The sequence below is a fragment of the Alexandromys fortis genome, unplaced genomic scaffold (assembly GCF_014885135.2).
Source record: "Alexandromys fortis isolate MF-2015 unplaced genomic scaffold, M_Fortis_MF-2015_v1.1 scaffold_171, whole genome shotgun sequence".
Taxonomy (NCBI): domain Eukaryota; kingdom Metazoa; phylum Chordata; class Mammalia; order Rodentia; family Cricetidae; genus Alexandromys; species Alexandromys fortis.
In genome coordinates, this window is record NW_026068066.1 from 3,496,338 (window position 1) to 3,515,966 (window position 19,629).

At 44.5% G+C, this 19,629-nt stretch overlaps 1 protein-coding gene across 2 annotated transcripts in view; it reads left to right on the forward strand.

Annotated features, from left to right (window-relative positions):
* Window positions 1–3,930: 3,930 nt before the first annotated feature.
* The window catches only part of Amotl1 (angiomotin like 1), a 117,418-nt gene continuing 101,719 nt past the window's right edge, over window positions 3,931–19,629 (forward strand). The window contains exon 1 of one of the 2 annotated variants that reach the window (XM_050120603.1): window positions 3,931–4,166. The gene's annotated coding sequence lies outside the window, so the exon portion shown is untranslated. Of the gene's footprint in view, window positions 4,167–4,622; window positions 4,653–19,629 lie in introns of those variants that run through there. The other variant, XM_050120604.1, reaches the window with a different exon arrangement.

Here is a 19,629-nt window from a genome sequence, read left to right on the forward strand (position 1 = left end):
GCTAGAACCTAGCCAGACCTGCCCACAGCAGTTTCCACAGCTTTAGGGGGCTGCGGTGGCCATTGTGTTGTTTCCATACAGTATCCCATCACAGATCACTGGCCTCTTCTGCCGTTTGTCTCTTTTATTATTGACCACGTGGAAGTAGACGTGTGCAGCCGGTGTGTCAGGGTCACACAGCCAGTGAATGGCCAAGCACAGACGCCAGCCTAAGCGTGTGTGACACAAGGTCTAGCACTTGCCTTGGTCCTCTCCCTAGAAGTGGCCGGACAGGGTGTTTTCAGTTTCACTAAACCACATGAGGTGGGTCAATAGCATCTCCCCACTGACTTTTTTCATCCTGGGTCCTATTCTAGTTATCTAGAGAACCCCGAGAAATATGTTGGGGGCCAGGAAGATGTTTTGGGGGGTAAAGGTACTTCAAGCCAAGCCTGGAGACCTGAGTTTGATTCCAAATTCCCACGAGATTGAAGGGGAGAATCAGCTCCTACATGTCCTCCAGCCTCCATCATGTGCCTTGGTATGTAACACACACACACACACACACACACACACACACACACACACACTTAAAACCTTTCTAAAAGAAAAACATTGCTGAGGTATTAGCTCCCAGCAATTCTGAGTTAATTGTCTTGGGCTGTGTCTAAGAACAAATATTTCATAAACATCATGAGGTTTTTTTTTGTTGTTGTTTCCATTGTGTAGCTTGGATCAAGACTTATGTTACATTAAACAAACAAACAAAACAAAACAAAATAAAAACAAACAACCCCCACTCAGTGGTGCTTTCAGGGAGGTGGAGGCAGGACAGAAGTTCAAGGCCATCCTCCTTTATATATTGAGATTAGGCTACCCTGTACTATATAAGACGTTGTTTAAAACAAACAACAACAACAACAACAACAACAACAAAAAACGTGTTGTAGGCTTTCTTGGCCAACTCCCCTGGGCAGACAGCTCAACAGGGTGAATACAAATGTTGTTGCTCAATCACTTTGTTTCCAAACAGGCAGGGCATGTGTTCAATGAGAGCACATGCCCGCCGACATTTCTCTGGTTGAAGATGATCTTCTCAAATTCTCAAGTTAAGTGAAGAATTCAAACAGCATCCCCACAAAGAAGGGGCAGAAGTCAGAAACCCGGGCTTAGGGTTCTGTAAGGCAGAACCGTACAGGTAAATCACATTAAATGTTAATAAACAGGTTCAACACAAGAACGATGTTAAGATGGATTTTAAAAGGCACAGAGGAGCCGGGCAGTGGTGGCACACGCCTTTAATCCCAGCACTCGGGAGGCAGAGGCAGGTGGATCTCAGTGAGTTCGAGACCAGCCTGGTCTACAAGAGCTAGTTCCAGTACAGGCTCCAAAACCATAGAGAAACCCTGTCTCGAAAAACAAAAACAAAAAAAGGCACAGAGGCACGTCTATTGTCTGATATCTGTAAGAAAGAAAGAAGATATTAGGAAAAATAAATCGAATAGTATCTCTTTAAACAGCCCATTGTAATAAAGAGAAACATTTTGAACCAAAAGAGCAAAATATAATGTTTTGAAATTGTGGCTCCAGTTAAAGCAAGGGTCAGTCGGGGACACCTTTAAACTCAGAATAAGCTATAATGGAAGAGCCTGAAAGCAAAGGCTTACGATTTTAAGAACCTACTAAAAGGAGAAAGTCAGGCAACAGAAATCCAAAGTAAGCAGAAGGAAGAAAATATATCTATTTTTAAATCACTTAAGGTGAAATCTAGGTTTTGTTTCTTTATCTGAGACCAGGTCTTACAGTATAGTTCAAACTCTCTCTGAATTTATAATTTTCCTGCCTCAGTTTCTTTAGTGCTGAGATTACATCCAACCTAAAAGTTAGAACTTTAAAATGTTAATAAAATAGATATATATCCTTGGACAACCAGTCAAGAAGAAGAGAAAAGAAAATACAAAGTATCAGTATTAGAACTTAGAGGTTTCATATTCAAACACTAATTTTAGTAACCTTTTAGAGTAAGGGTAGAAAATCAAATTGTTATTTTATAGATTCAGGGAAGCTCAGTGCCCATTTGTAATGAATGCTTGTAGCAGGCCCGAAGTAGAAGGCAGCAACCTCAATTTTGGCAAATTACTTGCAAAAGACCTTCAGCCCACATCATACTTGTGAAATACTGAATACTCTTTCCCTAAAATTGGGAGCAAGGCAAGGACACCAACTATCAACATATTTTTTTTTTCAATATTGGACAGCAGGACCTCAGTCGTTAATAAATCAAAAGGACATTTGCTGTTCAGAAAGGCATAAATGACGTCAGATGCCGTGATTGCATACTCAGACATTCCAGACATGAATTTAGCAAAGTTGCCAGACCCAAGATTAGCATACTGGTCGTTTGCGTTTTTATATATTATCAGGAAAGAACTTGTAAATTATAATTTAAAAATAATTTCACTCATAAGTGTCAAGGGAAATGTTTGAGAGTTAGGAGCCTCAAAGGACCAAAGCAGAGACACTACTGATCAAACTACTCAGGGCAAGTCTGCGCATGCTCGGTGTAGGACCAGCTGTCTGCGCATGCTCACTGTAGGGCCAGCTCACCCTTCCATCACGTTTGAAAATTTTAATAGACCACAAAGGCAACCAGCAGGTTGTCTATCCTTGAGGACCATGTCCTGGTCCTAGGTCCTGTAAGTGTCAGGACATGAGGTCTGAAAGGAGGTCCTAGTCCAGAAACTGAGCTCCTTCAATCCGCTGGATTTGGTAGGGAGCCTGAAAGCTGAGACAACACTGAGGACCAGGGTCTCCTGCATACCACAACACCGGCATCTGTCCTCTAGAATGGCCTTAGTGACAGGATGGTGACTTTAAGCGTTCCCAGCAGGTTTATTCGAGAAACATGGAAAGGACTGAGCTGATACCTCTCTCCCAACTAAACTCTGAGGCTATGATGAACTGAACAAAAACGGTCCCTGCCTCAAAAGATCTTATCATTGATAAAATTCCAACCCTCTTCTGTTTGGACATTATCTGGACCCTAAACAGAAGCATTCCAAGTCCCTTCAGAATTCAAAAACTCCCACTTTTACTGTTAAATTCAAATGCAATATTTGATTGGATAGAGATATTTTCTTGTTTTCTCTGCAATGACACTTGGCACAGAGAGATGGCAAAGCCTCGGAATAGCTCAGCAAGAAATCGAATACATGTCCAGTGCCCTAGATTCCCCTTAAGTTCCCGTGACACAGATGTAAAGAGGCCGTCAGCTGCTCAGCTCAACCCTCTGTTCTATCACCACTGAGTGCCATCACCACTCGGCACCCCAGCTAGACCATGGTGTTGGCATCAACAGGTGCCTCCTGGCCCACTGAGCCACAACTCAGCGTGACCCGACTCTCATGTTAGAACCCCAATTGCTGCAGCCTCTGTTCAGCACACAAACCTCAGATTTCCTTATGTAAATGTCCTTTCCCTTCCGGTAGAATGTGGACACATTTAGGATGGATTTGTTAATATGACAAATGACCAAACACGCAGTTGTGTGAGTAAAAGAAAAAGAAACCCAGCCTTCTCTGTTAGATGGGCCTCTTTGCTTAAATGAATACTTTCCCCCTGCAAAGTCCAGTCAAAGTTTGCCACCTTCGTGGGCTCTCATACCCAGGAGCTCCAAGAACTCCTCAGCAAGACAGGACTCCCTCACTCGTTCCTCCTCCCCAACACTTTCCCAGTTTTTTTTTTTTTTTTTTCCTCTCAGATAGCTAACTACCTGTTTTCTTTCCTTAGAGTGCCGGTGTTTTAGAGCTGGATTCTTGGGAGATAATGACATGGCTCAGGGAAGAAAGTGCCTGACTTTCCTCCTGGACCCGCGAGGCCGAGGCTACTGATTGGTGCTTCGGGACCTTGAGAGGCTTGGAAACAACAGAGCTAGGATTCCAGCGCTCCACCTTGTGCGGGCTGAGCGTGTCTGGGCAATGACTGTGGCTCTGGATGGAGTCACTGCGGATGAGGGAGGCAGAGTTGGCTCGGTCAGCGAGCACTCGTTGCTCTTTTTAAACTCTACGGCACCAGGGATGAAGTCACCTTTCTCCTTTTAAAACTGAGCTGACTTATTTGTTAGTCCCTGTCACTGCTGTTAGAACTTAGTGTTTTTTCCACGGCTGGTCACCAGAACCTTCTCTCAGGTAAGCAAGCACGTTTTTATTTAGTAAGTTTCCACCCAGGGACAGTGGGTTCAAGGGACTTTGGAGGGCTTCCCTGGGGATAATGGAGTAAGGTCAGGAGACACTGGTTTGACGGAGGGTGTGTGGGGGGGTCCTTGATCCTCACCAGTAGTGTAGCCCATACTGGCTGGGTGGTTCAACTCTGAGCCTCGTAATGGACAGCGCGCTGAGACTGGGGCTTGACTTGGGTGCCTCTCTACAAGTTATGGTTTAACTGATGAGGTAGCTAGAAGTGGCCTGGGTTGGGCTGGTAGCCTTCACCCTTCCTTTGCCTTTTGGACCACTGACTTGAGCCAACCCCTACAGAGTTGGGGTGCAGAAGGACAGCAGCTATGTGGCAAGCCTCGGTTTGTTCTTTAGCTGGCTTGAATGCTTTCCTTCTTCCTCAGGCATGTAGCAAGAGACAAAGGGGCCCAGGATCCCTGCCCTGACATGCAGGTACCTCAGGTAAATAACGGCTGTGCGGCTGCATGCTTAGCAGAAGTGAGCAAACATAGCCAAGTGCCTGTCTGTGCAAGTTCTAAGGAAAGGGGCATGAAGGGTGTGTGTGTGTGTGAGAGAGAGAGAGCGTGCATGCGTGTGTGTGCGCGAGTGAATACAGTGATTCCAAAGACCGGGAAACTCTCCCTGCAACACTGTCCCCGAGTTACACTGTCACTGATTGACTCATAGAGATCCTCCACCTTTGGAAGGTTTGATAAAGGCATCTCTAGGTTGTCACGGAGACGACAACAGACAATGAATGGAATTTGGGAAAGAAAGCTGAGCCACTGTCCAGAGAATACTGACCTGCAGACCTTGTATCTCTTGCCATAGGACTCCCCCACACAAGTACTTGGCACAGTCCTGAGGGAAACCAAGACCAGCTTTTTAAAATGATTATTTTTGCTATGTAACCCTGCCGTCCCTGGCATTTGCTGTGTATCTCAGACTGGCCGCAAACTCACAGAGAGCCTTCTGCCTCAGCATCCTGACTGCCGGTATTAGTTTTTATTTTGAGGCAGGTCTCATTAAGTTGCCCAAACTGAATTTAAACTTACTGTAGCCCAGATAGGATCCTCCTGCATCAATTTCCCAAGTAGCTGGGATTATAGGCCTGTGAAACCTGACCAGGCTGGGCCTACGCACTCTTGGCCTGGTCTTGGCCATGCTGGGCAGTTAAGAACTGCTGGCTATTTTTTTCTTTACCTTTTCTCTGAAGGTTTGTAATCTTTCACTGTAACAGTATGTGTGTGTGTATGATATTTACCTGTATGTGGCACAACAGGAAGGAGGCACAGCAACAAACATAGAGGAACACTTTGACAGGACCCAACAAATAGCACAGAACACTGAGGACAGCAAGCAAGCAGAAGCTGTAACAGACACAGTAGCCACTGAAAATGTAGGAGGGGCTTGAGTGGGCGGTGCCTATGTGCCTGATGACAGAGGGACACATTCATATCTAGCACTTTTATGTTCAGAATTCTTAGAAATTAAAAATCATATAGGATTCTCTGATATTGAAGAATCAACCTTCCAGAAGTCTTTTACGCTTTCAGTGAACACAGTGATAACTGTGTTTGTGCTTTAAGGCAAGCTCATTCACTTGTTCATTGATCACACCTCTGGATGTCTTCTCTGAGTGGGTTCTTTGCTGCCTTTTCCGTGAAAGATTGATGGAAATTTTTCTCACTGAACCTGAGCTAGCCTTGGGAAGCTGCTTGGCTAATAAGATAAAAAGAATGTGATATCTAGGGACAGCCAGACCTAGGATGGTTTGCAGCTCTGTCTGCACTTGTTCACCTCTAACTCAGGGGGATGTCAGCCACCATGAAAAGTCATGTGCTGCTGAACTGGCTTCTGGGAAATAAATACCCAACTTGAATTTTATGTTTGCCGGTTTTGATGGCGCCAACACTCCTTGGGTGGCCATTGCAAGCTACCTAAGTGGCATCCTGGACACAGGTGGAAGGTACAGAGATCAGCTCTTAGGAGCTGGTACAAGCTGATACAAGCTAGTCCAGGTCCATGAAGACCACTGCTTTCACACCACCATGGCCTGGAAAGCCCAAATCTCCCACAGGCATGGAGAGGCTGTGGTAAAGAAGCTGAGGTAGCTCTGGGACTTTCCATTCACCCAGCTAAGTAGGAATAGGAGCCTTCGGTGACTGTAGATCCACTGTGGTCAGAGGATTAATGTGTGGAGGACCCACACGGTAGGATTGAGAGCCACCCTGCGGTGTGGAGGACCCACATGGTGGGGCTGAGGACCACCCTGGACAGTCCAGCCACCCGTAGAACCCGGGAGATAATAATTTGTGTTGTTCAAACTTGGGGGTGGTTTACGCAGCATTAGGTAGCTTGAGTGGAGTGTCAGCCTCATTTACTCAGACACCAGTCTGGGTAGAGCTCCTAAGCTGGTGGAAGGGACAGAAGAACCCATTCCAAGGTCTCTTTGGTTCAAAAACCCAAGGTCATTATTCGTGTCTATTTTTGTAGGAAAACTTTACAGAGTCAACAATTCTTGTTTGACAAAAGTTTGAGAAAGTCAGTAACTTTGCTAACAAGTTTTATCATTGGGACAAAATTATTAAGAAAGCTCCCCTGACACAGGTCACATGTCACAGCTTCTCTGTCCATCTGCTACACACCCAACTCTCTTAAAGTGGAGATTACAGAAGCTCTGTCTTGCCTTGTCCTTTAGGCCCCATCTCATCCTCACATGCATTTTTTTTTTTTTTTAGAGGAAGCAGGTACAATGGAGAGAAAATGAAGTTAGGGAATATTCCAATAGAAAATGACACCCCTAGAAAAAACAGTAAAGAGAAGGATTATGAACAAGTCTTAAAGAAGACACAAAGGTCAGTAGCTAACAGCAGTGATTTTGAAGTCTGGTGGCTAGAGTCAGAATCTGCTCTTTCTAGTTGGCTGACCCACGACAGTATGGAGGCGTTTCTTGCCTTCTTTCCCTCATCTTTCAAGTCTTGATGATGATGTCATTGCACCATGAGCTTGTGAAAATTAATAAGATGATGTTTGCAGGGTAACTAACAGTTGCACAGGTCCCCACACATACATGTTACATGAGTAAACACTTGTAACTGTAACAATGATCATGTTGCTATGGTACATATAAGAGTGCTGCCATCACCCCCAAATCATAGTATCTCTGATAAACCCAGGGCATTATAGTCATGGTCACAGTGCCCAAAATGAACCTTCAATTAATATTTACATTCAACTGAATACTTGCCTTGTGAGTATCCATCCTCATACCCAGATTTTTCCTCTTACCATCACAAATGTGTTTCTAAAGGTACCAAATCTTGCTGGGCGATGTGAGTCCATGTAACTTTGATGTCTTACTAGCCATCTTCTAACCCTCTTCTTACCCCTGTAACTGACATTGAGTAGTTCAAAGCTCACTCATTTGAGTCATTATTATTTTTAAAATTCTGGGTTAAGTCCTTTTCATTAGTAAAGGACTAACACTGTGAGGACCTAAGTTCAAACCCCAGCACTCACATAAAAGCATGGTGTGGTAGTGTGTGCCTGAAATCCCAGATCTGAGGCTTACTAGTCAACCAATCTAGATGAACTAGTGATCTCTGCATTCAGTGGGAGAGGAAGACACCAGCCTCAACCCTGTCCTTGACGTGCACACACAGAGTTCTATTTAGGGAGACCGTGAGGGTGGGTGACTTTAACAGGAATCCTGAGTCCAGGGGCTCCAGAAAACTTCAGTTTTCCAGCTCCCAGCTTCCGCTTTGATGAGACAGCCAGAGTAAGGACAGCACCACTCTGGAGGGAACGAGGTAAATGTCCAGGCCACCTTCTTTATTTATACCTTGGGAATAACAAATTTTAATCTATGAAAATTTAATCTATTGATTAATTCATGGCAGGCAGGTTTCATTAGGCCCGGTCACACAAGCGTTCTAGACCAAGCATGCTACAGACATTCTGACCATTAAAGAATGGCTGACTCATGTATTTTACATCTTTTATTATGAAATATTTATAGGCCTAGAAGTCTGTGGTCTACGTCACCAAGCCTCACTCAGAGTTAACCGTCTGTATAATCACAGTGCTGTATCAGAACTAGGTCACTGATGCTGGTACAGTCCACTGTCATTCCGATTTCAACAACTGCTTGCACTCCATTGTGTCAGTGTGTGTGTGTAATTGTGTGCGATTTTGTTTCATGAGCTTTATGTAACTACCACCTCAATACGCTATGAAGCTGTGGCATAAGGCAGACCTGTTTCTCCTCCTGTTTCCAGCTCCTCGAAGCCCTGTTGTCTCTATCATGTGTTTGCTAAGCGTGCTATGAAGGAGTTCATGTAGTGCTGGTTTTGCCCAGGTGGAGTGTAAGCTTGATGACCGTCAAATTTCTGCACTTATCCCTGTTGATCCTTTCTTTAGGGAGAGGCACTGCAGGGCGCAGCTGCTACACTGTAGCAGGCTGCTTATTTGCCCTCCTGCCCACTGGAGAAGTTGAAAGCTGTTTCTATGTTTTGTTTATTACAAATGCATTAGTTACTTTCCTCACTGGTTCAACCAAGCACTCAGCGTGAAGCACTTTGGTTACTGTTTGCAGGAAGCAGTCCCTCATGGCTGGAAAGGTGTGGCACAGGCTTGAAGCAGTGGTCACTAAACAGCTGTAGTCAGGAAGCAGAGAGGAGACAGGAAGTGGGTGGAGCTATAAAGTCCAGAAGCCTTTCCACAGGGAGCCACTTCCCCTAGTGACATTCACCCCTCCTAAAGGTCCTACAACGTTTTAAAATGGCTCCATGAGCTGGGGACCACGTGCTCAAATGCGTGAGCCTATGGGGGACACTTGACATACAAACCCTAACACCAAATAAAGCTGCTGCTAGCATCACTTAAGGGGAAATGTCGCTTCTCTGCCATAAATGATGAAGGTGGTGCATCTGATTCCGGTGGGAAACTGAGCTCCAAACTATCTTTTCAGGAGAAAGGGTTATTATATTGCCATTAGCCATGTATGATAATGGAATCTATATCTTTGCCTACATTTGCATTATCACTATTTTTTTAAATTTTACTCATGATCTCTTACTGTGGTTTTATTCTGTGCTTGCTTAGTGGGTTTTAATTTGGCTATTTGCTGTCAGTATGGACTTTCAGTGAATGTGTATTTGTGTAGTTTGCCTCTTTAACAACTCCACAATTTTACTGCATATATACATGTGTACATGTATATATATAATATATGTAGTCTAGAAACAAGCCCTTTATCATGTATTTGCAGATACATTCCCCAACTCTATAATCTTTTATAAAACAAGTATTTAATTTTGATAAAGTTTACTTTATCATTGTTTTCATTTTTATCAAATACCCCTCAAGCATGTCACATCCCAGCCTCTCACGTTTTCCTCTGATGCTCATATTGTAAGATTTAACCTTTTACCGAGCCATAATTCTTGAAGATTCTCAAGTTTTCTAAAAGAGTTGTAGCTTTACATATTGCATTTACATTTTTATCTACTTTGCTTTGGTTTTTATGAAATATCAGGTTAAATTCAAGCTAATTTGGAGGAAAAGTGTAAATCTGTCAAAATTCTTTAGCACTGTTTTTTTTAAGGGCTAAACCTCTTTCATTGAGTTCGTTTTGCACTTTGGCAAAAGTAAGTTGGGCAGGGCTTGGTGGCATGCCTGGAATCCTGGCACTTGGAGGGCTGAGATAGGAGAGTTGCTGAAAGTTGGGGGCCTGCCTTGGGTACATAAAGAAAGTCTTACAAACAAACAAACAACCTGGTATGAAATTTCCCTTTCTTCTCTGCAAGGGTCTGAACTCAAAGTCTGTGGCCCCTCCTGGCCCTTCCTTTGTGTGAGTTTAGTATGGGTGTGCCTTTCCTCTATAACTGGACTCTATTTATAAACTGCTTTATAATTTATAAATCAGCATGATTTCCAGGCGGTTCTTATAGTCTTACAGCACTAATATACTTTAATGACTGCAATTCTTCAGTATAACTTGTATTTTGCTAACTATATTTTGAGGGCTATCCAAATATTCCCGCCACTTTACTTAGGAAGAAGGTTGAGTATCCACACCTAAGAGCCATGTGCTCTGTAACCGCATTCCATAGGGTAGACTTGTCCACCTAGCCTCTTCCTATGCATTTGGAATGTTAGTTTTGCCTAAACCAAAACGACAACATCAGTTTTGTTACTTTAGTGGGAGTCTCACTCTGTAGCCCAGGCTGCCCTTGAACTCACGGAGATCTGCCTGCCTCCGTCTCCCAAGTGCTGAGATTAGAAGTCTATGATGCTATGCCTAGCTTGCATCAAAGTTTTTTGACCAATAGTTTATTTCAGCTACAAGAGCACACTGCTTTCTTTCAGCTTCACAGTGAATGTTATTATCGATGTTATGTGCGCATCCACATCTGCATAGGCAAAGGAAATCATTGGAAATGAAACCAAGACACAGCAACAGTTACAACTGGGGAGAAACTGTTGGGGTGTTACCGGTGAGGGAGACTGCTCCTTTGGGTCACACTCACTGCCTGTTTTCCTGAAAGCCAACAAACAAGCATTTCATGTGCATTTCTTTCATAACAGAAAACAATGTCTGCTGAAAACGTAGGCCTGTAGGGGGTCTTATTCTGTACTCGGGTCTTCCATATTAGAATAGCTTGGGGAGCTTTCAGGGAGACATGGAGGCCTGGGGACCACCCCCGGAAGATGCTCTGGATTCAGCCCATTAGCATACTTTAAAAGTCCCCTAGAAAGCTCTGATGCATAACGGAAGATGAGAACATCTGCTGCAGGGGATGAAAGGCATCGCAGGGTCCCCAGAACGCCACCACGGTAAGACATTCCCAGCATATAGTGATCTGGTACCACACTCCCGAGTGAGCTCTCCCTTCTCTGCTGTGTTGACATGAAACTCAACTCAAATAAGCACAAGGGAAGGTGTGGGCAAACTATGTTCAAATTGTGCACAACTCTTCACTTCTGGGGCTGGCCTCTTTTAACCAAGCTTCCTCTACATAAGAGGCTACAAAGAACCTATCCTAGCCATGACCGTGAGAAATTGCACCAAATATTAGTATTGGCTGGACAGCTGTTCCTGTGCTGTGACTGGCATCAGGAGGTAGGAATTCATTGCTCTGAGCTCCTCATAGAGCAAGTTTTCAAACATCTTTTATCTGGGGAGCCACTTTGTTCTAATAAAAGCTGGACGCCTGGTCTGGGGAAGAGGCTGAAGAATTCTCTGTCTGGTTTCTAGTGCTCCTGCCTGCGGAAACCCAAGGCGGGGCTGGAAGGTAAGTGCAGATAGCTCTTCCCTTCTCTGCTCCACTCTGTGCATCTTTCCCGGTGATTTTTCCATCCTGAGCGAGTGTTCTTGACATATCTGCTTGGCCTACCTCACAGTGGGTCCGCCTCTGGTTGGGTGAGGTTTTCCATACTAGGTAACCATAGGCACGTCTATTAGTTTGTGAAGGTATGTGTCCCTGCGGTTGATAGGGCCAGAGGGAAGGGGGGGAGCAGCAGCAGGAAAGGGAAACAAAGCCACCATGGGCTTGAAGTAAGAAAGTGAGCTGAGGGCTGGAGAGATGGCTCAGAGGGTAAGAGCATTGTCTGCTCTTCCAAAGGTCCTGAGTTCAATTCCCAGCAACCACATGGTGGCTCACAACCATCTGTAATGAGGTCTGGTGCCCTCTTCTGGCCTGCAGGCATACATGCAGAAAGAATATTGTATCCATAATAAATAAATAAATAAAAATATTTAAAAAAAAAAAAAGTTTTGAAAGTGAGCTGAGAGGTGTGTTCTTGAGCGTGGAGAGCAGATAGAGCTTGCATCATGCATAGCCTGTCCAAGTCGTGTGCTAAATCAGCCTCCGGCACATGACCTACAGGATGGATGTCATTGCAGTATGCATTCCTAGAGTGGAGTGAGATGCTGAGGGAAGAAAGGCTGGCAGGAAGATGGGGTGTCCCCACATCCAGACATCTCCAAAGTCCTCTTCTGACTGCAGGAATCTAGACTTCTCAAAGGTCCCGTCAGCTGGGAAGAGCAGGGAGATGGTGTTCGTTTCGCCCTTGGTGTTGAATACTGGTTTTGTGTAGCTAGTCAGCCTTGAGAAGTAATTTAGTTCAATGTGCTATGAAAATGTACATTGGCCTTCAAATCTTGTGTGATAGACAACCTGGCATTTACATTAATATTGTCTTCTGTTGATCACATAGAGAAATACTATTTTGACTATGTAGAGTAAATAAAATATATTACTGAAATGATGGGGCTGGGGAGATTGCCTAGCAGTGAGAGTGTTGGTTACAGGTGTGTGGAGACCAGAGTTCGCATTTCCAGAATACACACAAAATGATGAGTGACAGCCTGCTTGTAACTCCAGCTGACAGTGGAGATGGGGACCTTAGAGCAAGCTGCTAGAGAGGAGAGCCATGCTTGCAAGCTCTGGTTCTGGTGGAGAGACCCTGTTTCCCTGACAACCATTGACTTCTGTGTGCAGGTAGACGCATGTGCACATGCACCCCCACACACATGCAAACACACACACACACACACGGAAATGGAAAAATGAAAAAGAATTCCCCTGTATTACTTTTTAAAATGAATACTTGCGTGTTGAGTGTTTGCTTCCCTCCTAACTCCAGTTCACATGGTAAGGGTCTAGACCTCCCGGTGGTGGTGGTTAGAGGTGGGGCCTTTGGATTTATGTGAGATCATAGAGTGAGGTGTCACAATAGTAAGGGCCCTTGTAAGAAAAGGGACAAGGGGACAGGCAGAAGCTCCCTTCTTCCTCTCTACCTTGTGAGGACACACGGAGCAAGTGGAAAATGGCCTCCTCTGTGGCAATTAGGCAGTTGGCACCTGGCTCTAGAATTCCCCACCCTCCACAAGAGCTAGACATAGATTGCTGTCGCTTAAATGTTAAGTCTGTGGCATTCTGTTGTATTCAGCCAAGATGGCTAAAGCACGCAGGGATTAGAAAATTCAAAATAATATATGTCCCTCCTAGTGCTGTTTTGAATGGTAACTTATTTTCCCCTCCAACTCAGATATGCCTGTCATTATTTGAGAATGAGCCATAGCCTCACGCTGGAAGATCTGCTAACACTCTATTCTTGGTTTGTAATCAGAGCCCTGGCTGTTTGTCTCCAGATTTCAGCCCCAGGCCTTCTCTAATGAGACAGTTAATCCTCTGCAGTGGTCTCCAGCTCCCCGTGTCCGGGGATGCTGTTTATGGCTCTGCCCCGCAAGCCCTTGCGGCACTGCGCCACCCCTTTGCCTCCGCTGCTCTTTCCTGGCTTGCTTTCCTCCTCCCCGTCTAGAACTGGCACACGGGACAGCTGCACTCTTACCCGCTTTTTCCACGAATTTTCTTCCAGAGACGAGTACTCCAGCCATCAGCCCTTCCACCGAGGTAAACGGTTGCCTTCAAAGACTCTTCCCAGGTCATGCTGACTCGCCGTGGAACAAAAAGGACCAAGGCACACTTAAGTGTTACCAATGGCAACCAAGAGCAGTGGCTACCCTTAGTGGACGATTTCTTTTCTTTTCTTTTCTTTTCTTTTCTTTTCTTTTCTTTTCCTTTCTTTTCTTTTTTAGTGTGGTCAGCATTTGTAGTAGGTACATTACAGACATTTCTCATTTGAGTCCTACAATGACTTGATGATCATATGTTACATATGATCTCATGTTACAAATGAAAAAAAAAAGTTGGGCTTGGTTAGGTTATCCTGCTCAAGACTACTGCTAGTGGGTGGTGACTGTGATTTAGCTTCAGAGCCATCCCCAAATCCTTGCTGCTAACCACGATTTACCCTGCCTCCCATGGACTTGCACCTCACAGCTTGAAGAGCCAACCTGAATTTCAGTGCTGAATAGCAAGTGATGGCTCGGAGCAAATTTGCCAAGATGAGTTGCTGTGCATTTGCATATTGCTTTGTGTGTTCTTTAGCTGGCATCGAGTTTTCCCCAAACTGTGTTCAGGATGGAAGAGGCACTGTGAGCTTTCTTCCACACACTGGAAGAACTGAGTTCAGGGCAGAGTCTCCTGCTGGGTCAATACAATGAGAAAACACTGCGAGAACGCAGTCTCTTCAAACACTTTTCCCTTCTCTTTGTTATCAATTTGTAGCTGGACATAGAACTACCAGGATGAGAGAATTTGATGGCAGAGATTTTGCTATTATTGCTGTTCTAACTGTGCTATTGTTGAGTGATGTTTTACTCATTTGGAGTTTTGAGACCCACCACCAGCTCCCAAATAAATCACATACAGAGGCTTATTCTTAGCTATGAATGCCTGGCTTTATCTTGGCTTGTTTCCTGCCATCTTTCCTTAACTTACCCTGGCTACCTTTTGCCTCTGGGCTTTTATCTTTCTCTCTTCCTGTATACCTTTCTTTACTTCTTTCTTTACAGCTGGATGGTTAACCACTAACGTCCTCCTCTCCTTGTTCTCTTGCTCCTCCTCTTCCTCCTTCCTCCTTCTATTTATTCTCTCTGCCTGCCAACCCCACCTTCCTTGCTTCTGCCTCACTGTTGGCCACTCATCTCTTTATTAGGACCATCAGATGTTTTAGACAGGCACAGTAAGACAGCTTCACAGAGTTAACGCAATGTAAACCAAAGTGACACACTTGAAAATAATGCTCCCTAACATGGTATGTGAGCAGTTGAGTTTCTCAGCTGACAATATAGTATGCCTGCCTCTACTCAGCAGCATTTCCTGAGCCAGCTTGGTCACTATGCTCCCTGCGAGAGGGAAAGGGTAGAGAAGATAAGACTTTGTCCTGAGGAGGTGACGTTCGTGTGATAACATCACCTTGTGTACGTGTGTGTGTGAGTGTGTGTGTATGTGAGTGTGTACGTGTGTGTGAGTGTGTGTATGTGAGTGTGTACGCGTGTGTGAGTGTGTGTGTATACGTGTGTGTGAGAGAGAGAGTGTGTGTGTGTGTGTGTGAGAGAGAGAGAGTGTGTATGTGAGTGTGAGTGTGTGTGTATACGTGTGTGTGTGAGAGAGAGTGTGTATGTGAGTGTGAGTGTGTGTGTATACGTGTGTGTGTGTGTGAGTGTGTATGTGTGTGTGTGATTCTCCAGTGGCAAAGGACTGTGCTGAAGAGCATAAGGAGCTCTGGAACGCACGGAACCGGAAGCAGTCTGAATGGGAAGGTGCTGTGATGGAGGCTTCCAGGTTTGTCCTCCATGGACTGCTTTAGAGATGAAAATTCTGAGTTCATAACTTTTTTTTTTTAAATTAAACACAGGGTTTCTCTATAGCTTTGGAACCTGTCTTGGAACTAAGTCTTATAGACCAGTCTGGCCTTGAACTCACAAAGATCTGCTTGCCTCTGCTTCCCAAGTGCTAGGATTAAAGGTATGCACCACTGCCGCCAGACATAACTTTTTAATTTCATTAGGCTTCCTAAAAATCTGCTTGCTACCACGGCTCCTTAGAGAGTGTTATAAATTATTTAGTGGCATACTCAAAATATTAACATCAATAAATTCCACTGGAGCTCTGAAAACATCCTACCCATTTGGATAAGCTAGTCAGAAATGTTTTTCAAGTTATTGAGAATACCCAGTTCTATGGTTTGGGAGAATTCTCAGAAACAAATAAGAAGCCCAGGGAATAGGGAGCCCAGCTCTCAGTCACCAAGCATTGTGGATGGAAGACGGTTCGGACCTTCTCAGTGCTTCCCAGCCTGTCATTCACAATATACATTCACATGTTTTTCCCAAAGTTTAAGTGCTGAAGAATTATATTTTTTGAATAGTAAGACTCCAAATATCTATTCTACATTTTTTGTTATTCTGAGCTAGAGAAAAAAGGATCCTCCAAGTTTAGATGTTGAGACTCACCAGAATAAACTCTTGAGGCTGCCCAAAGAGTAGAGTACCCACAATTCAACTGTCCAGGTCACCTTTGACTTTTTCCCCCTGGCATCTAAACTTGGATCTTAGGTATTTAAGAACTCAGCCATCAAGGAGGCCACCCATACCATGGTCTCTTTCCTTTCCTGCTTCAATTAGTTGTTTCATTTAGCTGCTGCGTGGGACCACGTACATTTATGCCACCACCTGTGCCTAAGCTGCTCTTCTTACTCCTGACTCATCGAAGAAGCAGGCCTAGCTTTATAAGCATGGAGAATACTAGAACAGGGTGAGATCTTGTTATTCATGGAGAGATGTCCATCTTACCTATGGGCAGCCTTTTAAAAACAGAACAAGGTCCGGGAGGTACTGGAACAGTCAGAGTGTAGGATATTATCAGTATTTTGTTGAAAATCTAAATATGAATTGCTTGTCAGGTGTTCACAGACGCAGTTGGTTAGCTGGGGAGCAAGGGAGCACTGTATCCCTAGGGTAGCTGGGGAGCAAGGGAGCACTGTATCCTTATGATAGCTGGGTCACAAGGGAGCACTGTATCCCTAGGGTAGCTGGGGAGCAAGGGAGCACTGTATCCTTGTGATAGCTGGGTCACAAGGGAGCACTGTATCCCTGTGATAGCTGGGTCGCAAGGGAGCACTGTATCCCTGTGATAGCTGGGTCACAAGGGAGCACTGTATCCCTGTAATAGCTGGGTCGCAAGGGAGCACTGTATCCCTGTGATAGCTGGGTCACAAGGGAGCATTGTATCCTTGTGATAGCTGGGTCACAAGGGAGCACTGAATCCCTAGGGTAGCTGGGGAGCAAGGGAGCACTGTATCCCTGGTAGGGTTTCAGCTCAGGTTGAACGGCATTTACTAGGGAATCATGATGAAGGCAAGGCTGGGAGTAAGAGCTCCATGTCGTCTTCCCACTTCTGTTCCTACTGTTTGCAAACCCTTGTGTCCCCCTGTGTGTGCCTCCATGTTTCCACTTGGTGCATTGTTCTGTACTGATCTGTCCAGATGTGTTTTCCCAACAACTCTGAAAAGTCTTTGAAGAAAGGGACACAATCTATCCTTCTTGACTCCAAGTGTTTATTCTAGTGGCTAGGATATAGGAGCATCATGTAAATATTTATCCAATGAATAGGTGAATTTATGTGCATGCATTTATGTGTGCATGTACACATTTGTGTGTATTTTAATTTACAGCTCAAATTATTAGAGAGTAGTCTTGCTTGACATGGTTCTGTCTACATTCCTTGGAACCAACGGGTATTTAACTCCCTTAGTCACAGAATATACTTCCTGCTTCTCCACCTGAGTCTCCAGGCATGGTACTTTATAAATTCCCGAGAGATGGAGGCGCAGGATGGCAGAGTAGATAACCAAAGTGCAGGTTGGCCTTCTTCATTGTATTTCTAGGTCAAGTTCATGGCAGCAGAAATGGCCCTGGTGACTAGGACCTCAGGTGTGACTCAGCTGCGTTTGGGAGGTTGGTGTGTTCACAGGTATCAGACATGCCAAGATGACAGCAGATGAAGTGGGATCATGGGTTGGGGGATCTCAGCCAGTTAAATCAGACAGGGCTTAGGACCAGGCTGAGAGAAGGTAGATATGGTGTGCTGTAGGCAGAGGCTTGCTTGTTCATTTCCTGGCTGCCCAGACCCAAAAGCATCACACAAAAACTGTATTAATTGCAGTACTGTTTGGCCAATAGCTTAAGCATATTTCCAGCTAGCTCTTACATCTTAAATGAACCCATTTCTATTATTTTATATTTTGCCATGAGACTCATGGTGGCCGGGCTTCTGGCCTGGGTAGCTGGGTGGATGCCTCGCTGAGGAGGCACACGGGCAAGAAAAGAGGATATCAGTTTCAAGTGAGCTGGGTGATGGCGCTAAATTCCCACACATCCGAAGACCCCGTCTACTCACCTGGCTCGCCACACCTTATCAGAATGAGCACATCTGCTCTGGGAGTTCTGGAGGTGCAATACCCTGCTGGGATGCCCACTCCCTTGCCATTATCACTTATTCCTCCGTTTACTCAACCAACGTTTAAGTAGTAAGTGCGTCCTCACAGCATCCAGTGTCTCAGCCCCAGTTAGTGTGTGCGGACGGTTCATCTCTGTAAAGGACACTGTTCAGAGGGCAGCTGTGTTCTAAGGATGCTTCTTACTCCAAGCTCAGTCTTGTGCTGTCCCATCGTCCCCGCTCCCTGCTCTCCCCATAGCTGCAGCAATTGCTTGGCCGCTAAGTTCCTATGACTTTCTTAAATTTTAACTCAGTCTTTGAGACTTGACTTGGGAAGAAGTTAAACACTTAGGAAAAACACTAGATGAGTTGCTTTATATGGACAGAGTCCTGGAAACTATTTTCTAAACTCTAGAGTTTTACGAGAAACCCCAGGGTTTGCTGGGACTCAAAGGGATACTGCTGGTTTCAGTAATAGATGTGACCGATCCAAAACCTTCCTCGTAATGTTTGAGTCACACAATTTCACTTCTTATTTGATGCCTTGCTTTCTCTAGCTGAGGTGTGAAATTCGGGTATCATAGACATCAGTGGGGCCTACAGAAAGACCTAAAAGGTTCAGGTGGCTAAGATTAAATTCATGAGGTTGAGTCTGAGAGCACACATTCAGAAGACAGCATCCTGCAAATCTAACCTCTGGACGTCAGGGATGTCTGCATTAGTGGGCCAGTAGGATGAGGAACTGACTTGAAACACTATTTACTGATCAGTAATTAAAAGTCAATCAAAGTTCTTGGAATTTTCAGCTCCTCAAGGGTACTGCAAGGATTAATTAGAAGGTGATTTGGAATTTCTAGTCTATTGTAAATAAAATCTTTTTTGGTACAGTATCTAGTTCTAGGACAGCCAGGGCTGTTACACAGAACCCACCCGGAAAACCCCCAATCTTTTTCAGGATATATTAGTATTATATTATTTAATGATCAATAAAGACATAAATATTATATATTTATTTGGGGCCATTAAATGGTGCTATTGCAAACATGACCTAGGATTAAATTTATTGCAGAAAAATATTTTTAGTTTTTAGTTTTAACTTGTTTTAGGTGATACCTCATGCAGTCCAGGCTGGTCTGGAACTTTCTATGTAGCTGACAATGACCTGGAACCTTTTACCCTCCATCTTCATTTTCCAAGTGCTGAGATAGGCTTATGTCGCCTAACTTGGCTTACATTCTTAGTTTGCGTGGAGAATGTCTCTTGCTCAATAATAGGCAATCTCTTGCTCAGTTGGCTATTACACGCTCAGTTAGCCAATGAACAAATAATGCAGCTTCCTCAACCTCTGACACGGGGGAGAGGTTGCCCATGTGTCTTGTTTTTCTATTGCTGTGAAGAGATAGTGTGACCAAGACAACTTACAAAAGAAAGAGTTTATTGGGGTTCGGGTTCCAAAGACAGTCCATGATAATCTTTGTGGGTAGCATGGTGGCAGGCAAGCAGGATCCTGGAGCAGTAGCTGAGACTCTACATCTGTTTCACAAGCTGAAGGCATATACATATATATGAATAATGTGATGTGGATA